Genomic DNA, 8,565 nt, shown 5'->3' with positions numbered 1-8,565 from the left:
GCTCACTTGATCATCCATCCTATTTAAAACTGGTGGCCCCTTGGGGCGCCTGGGTGGCTCAGTTGGTTAAGCCTCTGACTTCAGCCCAGGTCATGATCTCACCATTGGTGAGTTTGAACCCCATATTGGGCTCTGTGCTGATGGCTCAGAGCCTGGAGCCTGCTTAGGATTCTGTGTCTCCTTCTCTCTCTGACCCTCCCCCACTCACATTCTGTTCTCTCGCCCAAAAATAAATAAACATTAAAACTGGTGGCCCCCCTGAACTCCTGATTCCTTTTTCTCTATTTTAGGGGTTGACAAACTGTGGCCCATCGGCACACAACCATCTTCATTTTTTAATATCTTGATTGTGGCCAATTCTGCCCTATAACAGCAGAGTTGAGAGACAATGTAGACTGCAAATTGCATGGTAGGTTTTTAATAACTGTTGAATGAATGAATGAATGAATGAATATAAAGTGCTCCAAAAAGATTAATTATGGTCATTATTATTTCAGTATATCCACAACTTTTCAAAAGGGAAGGATATATATTACCCCAGCATATATTCCCAACCTAACATGTAGACAGTTGTGACTACCACAAGACTTCCTCACCTATGGTGGGAAGCGTGCTTTTACGGGTTTGTCTCTAAGCCTTATATACCTGCCTACTTCCACTAGAACACCTACACGATCCTAAAATAAACACCAGAGGAAAAGGCTTTTTTATAAAAGTAAACATCTTTTGCAGCTCTAAGACATTTGGCTTTTGTTGGGGAAGTACTATTTTCAGGTTCAGACAGAAGAAGGTCTATTTTTACACTATAGCCAGACAAGACTTAACTATTGAGCCAAATGGGTAGGTGCATTTTCAAACTATGTCTTTATTTCACTTAAAAGAAGAGGGGAAGGGATAAGCTCACCTTTTGATCAAGGAAATAAAAGATTCAACCTTCCAGTTCCTTCAGTAATTGATAAATTTTTTTTCCATGTGGGTTACAGTTCTTGAGCACATTAACAACCACCAATTTATATAGTCTCTTGTCTATGCAAAATATTCACAAAGTTACTGCAAAGGCATTAAGGTTGGAACCCATGTAATCAGAATTCTGAAAATCTATTTTTTATTTCTGCTTTTTAATTGCTACTTCAGTTGTAGTTTCCAAAAGCACAGGTGTATCAGTCTCCTTATTGTTTTTAGATAGTTTTGGGGGGGGGGGGCGGTAAACATGAACTAAGAGTTAGGTGTGGCAGAAGTGGATCTTCCATGATAGCCAGCCTCAACTGGGGATGATTTTGCATTTAGCAAAATCTGGAGATATTTTTAATTGCCATGACTGAGAAGGTGTTACTGGCATGTTAGTGTAACAGCATCAGACAGGGGTGCTTCTAAACATTCTACAATGCCCAGAACAGGTACCCCTGACTTCCCAACAAGGAATTATCTTGTTCAAAATGTGAGCAGTGCCAAGGTTGAAAAACCCTGTCCTATAATATAGTTAATACTTTTCCTTTCCCTTTCTAAGCCATTTGCTTTCTTGTTGCCTTAGTGATGTCATCCTATGCAACCTAGGATTAATAACAGGTGTCTATTTCCTCTATCACTGGGAGAAGATAATGACTGTCCAATACTGCAAATCATTCAAGCATTAAAAATCCCTAAGGAAGGGAATTATTACTACTTATTAAGATTAAATTGTATCTCTAGATTTCATGGCTATATTGATTCAGGGCTGCTTTTTAAAAGTTTAAATAATTTATAGAAGCTTAAAATGTCTAGTTAGTGATCCCCTGTGGAGTCATAGAAGGTCACAGAACAAAGGGTGCAGAAATCCCTGTAAAAAAATCCATAGCCATTGTGTTTCCTCTTCTAGGTCTCTTTGTGGCTGTTCTATTCCAGACTGTCTCCCCTCTCTGGATCCCTGCCTCTGACCTCTCTGGCTTCTTCCTCTTCCTAAAGGATAGTTTTGCTCCAACCTCTTTCATTTCCCCTTAATTTGCTGAGTATTTCATCAACGATCTTGTTTTACTCAAGCATTCCCTTGGGGTCTCACCCTTCACTCAAGTAGCTTACTGCGTATTTTTCCTGAACAAATATAGTGTCTTAACAAGATAAATTTGGATGAAAAAAATATTCTCTTCTAAATAAATATAAATCTAAATATAAATATTTCCCCTTGAATACTTAATAATTTTATCTCATATAGCCCTTCTTAATTAGGAAATGGATAAATAGTAATTAACATAAAATAGAAACCAGAGCAAAGAATTACTTCATTTATTTTAATTTGGGGCTAAAAAGAGAACATTGTGGCTTTAAACAAGGTTCCTAATGTCTAAGGCACCTAAATCCTTAAATTGTTATTGGAAGAAACTGTGTTTGTTTTTTAATTTTATAAAAGTCTTGGGTTCATGGTGACAGAGGGCTGGCATAGTGGTAGTGACTGCTATGTAAATGGAGGACCCAAGTGGTAATCTTGAAGGGTCAGAACACCCTATCTTCAACACAGATTATCTTCTCACAAGAGTTTATGGAAACTAAAAGAATATTATGTGCACTTCTACATAAATGTCTAATAGATTTTTAAGGGGAGGTTAGTGATTAGGATATAACACAAGGCTCTTCTACTCAGCAAGTTGGAAACATGTTAGATGTAGAAGATTGAGTTGACTAGGCCACTGGTCCACCCCATTATGTTATTTCTTAGGTTTCTATATGTTTTCTTAGAAGAGGAGAAATATTTTGTCTATATCAATTAAATTTAAGAGAAAATGTAACTTATTTTCCATTTGCACCCAATTTAATATCCAAAATCCTTGCATTGGTTTATAAGGTCTAGAGGATATGGCTGCCTCCATCTTGCTAACCTCATCTCCTACTCTCCCCTCACTCACTTACTCTGTTCTAGAACTCTGCCTCCTTGCACTTCCTCAAACTCTTCAGACACTCTCTGTCTCAGGACCTTTGTACTTGTTCCTTATGCCTGGAATGTTCTTTCCTGGTTTATCCACTTGCTTTCTTCCAAACTCAAGTCTTTGCTCTACTTTCTTCTCACTGATCACACTATTTCATATTTCATATTTCAAAACACACCTTTGCCTTCTCCCCTCAGCTTTGTTGATCCTTCTTCCCTACTCAACTTTTCTCTGGTTTTACACAGTATTAATAACAAACTAACAAACTAAATAATGTACTCATTTATAATGTGACTTGTTTATTTCCTACTTGCCTCTGTTAGAATATTTCTCAAGGGCAAGGACTTTTGTCTGTTTTGCTCCCCAAAATATCTCAAGAGCCTAGAACAGTGTCTGGCTCATAGTAGCCATTCCATACATATTTATTGAATAAATGAATGGGTTGGTTAAACATAAGCAGGGACAGAGAGCTCTAGTTATGGCAGGGGTCTCTGTGAGGAGGTTGCAACTCTCAAGAGGGCAGCTTGTAGACACCCTAAAACAAGGACAGAAGGAAGACAGAGGTAGGGGAGAGGGGGTAATGTGTATTGTATTTTACAATCTTTTTCTAGGGTTGGCCTTGCTGATGGATATCTGAGGAATAGGAAAATTCTTGGATATAGGTGCTCATAGGCAGCTGTTTCCAGTGTATTTAAGTGTTGTGTGTGTGTGTGTGTGTGTGTGTGTGTGTGTGTGTGTGAGAGAGAGAGTGTGTGTGAGAGAGAGAGGAAGGCATTGCAATAGTATGGCTAAGAAACTTCCTGTCACTCACTTGACCTCTCATACCTTCCACCTCCATGCACTCAACCAGCATGCTGATACCTGCAGCGTGCCATCTGGTTTTATTTTTATAGTCAGACAAAGATGACAAACTCAAGACATCTTTGGATATAACCTTAAATACCTCTCAGGGCCACAGTGAGACAAAACAACTTCATTTTTACCAGACACAAGACAAAGATGACTCATCAGACAAAACAAATCTAGTTTTACAAACCCACCTGCTCACTCCTGGGAAGCTGTTTTAATGTGATATTCCAGTGTGCTCCAGCTGAATTAGAAGGCAAAATGGAAAGTTTATTAGAAGACTAAAAGGTCACGTTAGTTTACACTTTCTTCCCCAGTATGAGGATTCTGCTAGTGAGCACAGCTCTGAGCATGAGCTCTGAATTACGAATCAGACTGCCTGGGTCTAAATCTCATTCCATTACTTAAATGGCTATGACTAAAGTTATTTAGTCTCTTCATCCTCAGTTTTTCCCATTTGTTAATAGTATTGTGAGATTATTGTGAGAATAAAATGAGGTGCTATATATGTAAAGTGTCCAGCAAGGCTGAGCAAAGGGTATCTCTTAAGCATACTGTATAATACAGGCAGTCAGATTGCCTATATTAAAATCCTGGCTTTACTACTTTCTTGCCTTGCAACTTGGGGCAAGATACTTCACATCACTCTGCTTCAGCTTCACTTTTAAGGGAAAAATTACTGCCAAGGAGAATTCAACAAAACAGTTTAGGAAAATAACTTCTGAAACACCTGACACATAGCAAGTGTGCAATAAAAGGCAATGGTTATTACTCTTACCACTACAATTACTACCACTACTATTACTGTTACTGCAACCACAGCTGATGCTGCTACTACCATATTAGCAATGTGAGAAGGCTGGAAAAAAACCCATAAACTTTTACTCTCATAGAGACTTTGGTTTACAGATTTTGAAGACATTTTCTCTCACCTTCCTATCCATATTCCTTTGTTTATCCCTGCAGTGCATTTATCAAAAGAAATTGGTGAATGTTATCAAGATACCGGAATAAGGGGATGCACTTCAGATTCTAGACTCTAGATTCTAGAAGGCGTGGAGTTCCTTGGATTATAATTTGAACAGCATCTTTGAGGGCAAAAGTCCCTGTTTTCCGGTTCATTTTATTTGGAACTTGACATCCCTGAAAATAATGGAAGGAACAAGGAGCTGGCTGTAACTGAGGAATAACTGGTCACTCTGGGAGAGGCAGAAAGTTCTCTATGAATATCTGTTTTGTCTTTCTCTAATATTAAAATTCCTGAGTCATAGTTGGGCACTCTGATTTTTAGTTGGAGACTCTATTTCCCAGATTTATTTGTAGCTAGCTGTGCCCTTGTGACTAAGTTCTTGAAATAGAATGGCAATAGAAGTGATATGTACCACTTCCAGGTTACACCTTAAAAGAAACGAGTAATACACATGTCTTCTCCTTTATTTCCTCTCACTACCTGGGATGTACATATGATGGGGGGTGTTAGAGCATCTGCTTTAGATCCAGAGATGGAAGGTTCTTAATGAGGATGGCACAGATACCCTCCCAACATTGGATTGTCTTATCTCTGAACTTTCACATGAGAGACAGCGATAAACTTCTATATTGTATTAGCTGCTAGACTTCAGGATCTCTTAGCCTGTAACTAATACAGCCAAATAACTCAATAAAAATGGCACTCTACACAACCACAATCATAAAGGAAGACAATGTCATACTGCTTGAATGTAATGAAAACATTTTCAGAAAGGAAATACCTCAGTCTTTGAGGTAGATCATTTTATTTTATTTTTTTAATTTATTATGTTTATTTATTTTTGAGAGAAAGAGAGTGCGAGTTGGGGAAGGGCAGGGAGATGGAGACATAGAATCTGAAGCAGCTCCTGGCTCTAAGCTGTCAGCACAGAGCCTGATGTGGGGCTCAAACCCATGGGTGGCGAGATCATGACCTGAGTCGAAGTCAGATGCTAAACTGACTGAGCCACCCAGGTGCCCCACAGGTAGATCATTTTAAATCTAAAAGACTACATTAAGTTTTGAACTTCAAAGCACTCTCCAAGTCTTTTTCTCATAACAGTTATGTCTGCAATGGTATCAATTACCAGTGCTCTTTGGGTTTGTGGTTAGATACTCTTTTGTATGGTTAGAATTCAAACAAATGCTAATGTTATTATCTACATCGCCTTTATTTAGGGTTTTAACATATTCAGTTCATGGATTAGAGAGATGCAGACACCAAAGTAAAATAGACCCTAAAATTTAGGATAAAAGACAACTATATTAAAATGCCAGTAAGAAGTTGATACAATCACATCAGGGAATGACATGCTCAAGACTTACAAGCCTGAATCATTTACTGTATGTACTGCTTTTATGTTTAACAAAATCTTTAAAGAAAATTACATGCTAAGGTTGTGACTGATTGTTTACAAGTTTAGAATTATCCTCTGATTTAGAGGTAGTTTACTGCTCTATGAGAGTGAGTTTAAGCATCCTTAGGAAGTCAGTATTTTAATTTATATATATATATATAAATAAATTATATATAAACATATATATGTGTATATATATATACACACACACACACATATATATATACACACACATTCAATAAATATTAAAGTATATTTGACACAAAATGCTACATTAGTTTCAGGTATACAGCATACTGATTTGACAACTCTATACATTACGTTATGCTCACCACAAGTGTAGCTACCCTCTGTCACCATATAGCACTATTATAATACCGTTGACTGTAAGGAAGTCAATTGTAAAATGTAATAACCGAAAATTAGTACAATTGGGAATTGGCATGTTAATGGAAATTGAAAGAAGCAGGCTCATGTTGCAGTGTGAAATCCAAAAAAAGGTAAGTGACTCTGCGGTAGAAAGGAGATTAAAAGTAGACCTTTTTCTTCCACACAGTCATGGCCAAAGGATGATTTCATCTCACATACTGTGATTATGATTCATCAGGGAATATCTAAAGCGAAGGCAGCCTTTCATCAGGCTAGCATAGCTTAATAAAAATGCCTGTAAGAACATCCACATCCTGTCCTTTCCTTCTGTAAACATTTGCTCTGAGGTTTGCGCTCTTGGATCGACCCACCATGCCAGAGGAAATGGGTACCCTCTCTCTAGGCCAGGTTTGCCTGATATCGTTACAACTAATTTTCTAGCCTGCAGATAAATCTTTTAGAAGTTTTTTTGACATGGCTCAATGCCTATATATCTTTTTACTTCTAAGTCAATGAGTAAATGAAAGTTTCTGAATATTTAGATCTGGGACCAGATCATTAATCTCATCCATTAGATTCAGTCTGGAATAGCTATCCTTGAGTTCGTACCATCACATGTATTTTTATGCTAATTTTATTTCTGGGGGAGTACTATTCTTAATAATTTAAACAGTACTCAATTTTAAATCAGACAAAGGAAAGACAGGTAATATTGATCTTAAAAATAAATGATTACCCCACTACGCACCAAGTAGCCTGAGGGAAAATACTGATTTAACACCAAATGCTGACAAAAATACAGAGAAACTGGATCTTTCACACATAGTTGGTCAAATACAAAGGCAGACAATTACTCCAGAGAACGTTTTGCAATTTCTTAGAGAATTAAACATATACTTAACAATCTAGCAATTGCCCTCTTAGACATTTATCCTAGGAAAATTAAAACTTACTCTCATAAAAATCTGTATACAAATTTTTTTTAGCAACTTTAACTGTGATAGCCCTAATTAAAAACAACCCAGATGTCCTTCAAAAGGTGAATGAATAAACAAACTGAGGTAAATCTATACAATGGAGTACTATTCTGAAATACAAAGATATTATTTATATACACATCAACTTGGATAAATCTCAAGCCATTATGCTCAATGAAAAAAGCCTAACTCAAAATATTAGTTACTATATGATTCCACTCTTAAAATAGCAAAATTATAGGAATCAGATCAGTGGAGAATAGATCAATGGGGTTAGGGATGGGGGAAGAGGGAAGTATGACTAGGCATCGTGAAGGAGTTCAGTGGTGATTAAATCTATATGCTGATAATATTTCATAGAACCATACAATGGGAGTGTATGTGAAAACTAGTGAAATTTGAGTAAATTCTATAGGAAGAGTATTCCTGGTTTTGATAATGTACTACAGTTAAGCAAAATGTTAGTTTTGGAGAAGCTGGGTAAAGGGTTCATGGGACCTCTCTATACTATTTTTGCAACTTCTTGTCAATTTATAATTATTGCAAATAAAAAAATTTAAATTGATTATATTAACTCACCAAATACTACAGTTTACTTTTTAATCTACTTATTTTATTTTATGGGAAGTAATGCAAGGAGGAGCAAGAATGTCAAACTGCTTTGATCAGAACAGTTCTGCTTTTTATCTGTTTATTCCTATGGGAAGATTTCTTTTTTTTTTAAATTTTTTTAATGTTTATTTATTTATTTTTCCAATATATGAAATTTATTGTCAAATTGGTTTCCATACAACACCCAGTGCTCATCCCAAAAGGTGCCCTCCTCAATACCCATCACCCACCCTCCCCTCCCTCCCACCCCCCATCAACCCTCAGTTTGTTCTCAGTTTTTAAGAGTCTCTTATGCTTTGGCTCTCTCCCACTCTAACCTCTTTTTTTTTTTTTTCCTTCCCCTCCCCCATGGGTTTCTGTTAAGTGTCTCAGGATCCACATAAGAGTGAAACCATATGGTATCTGTCTTTCTCTGTATGGCTTATTTCACTTAGCATCACACTCTCCAGTTCCATCCACGTTGCTACAAAAGGCCATATTTCATTCTTTCTCATTGCC

General features: G+C 37.0%; 1 long non-coding RNA gene across 1 annotated transcript in view; it reads right to left on the bottom strand.

The window, feature by feature from the left end:
• Positions 1–3,937: 3,937 nt before the first annotated feature.
• LOC122237710 overlaps positions 3,938–8,565 on the bottom strand; it is a 58,145-nt gene continuing 53,517 nt past the window's right edge. Inside the window, exon 3 of the long non-coding RNA XR_006216321.1 lies at positions 3,938–3,987. This is a non-coding gene — a long non-coding RNA (uncharacterized LOC122237710). The remainder of the gene's footprint in view (positions 3,988–8,565) is intronic.

This window comes from Panthera tigris, chromosome B1 (assembly GCF_018350195.1).
Source record: "Panthera tigris isolate Pti1 chromosome B1, P.tigris_Pti1_mat1.1, whole genome shotgun sequence".
NCBI classification, from domain to species: Eukaryota; Metazoa; Chordata; class Mammalia; order Carnivora; family Felidae; genus Panthera; species Panthera tigris.
This window is presented reverse-complemented; position numbering and strand designations above follow the sequence as displayed.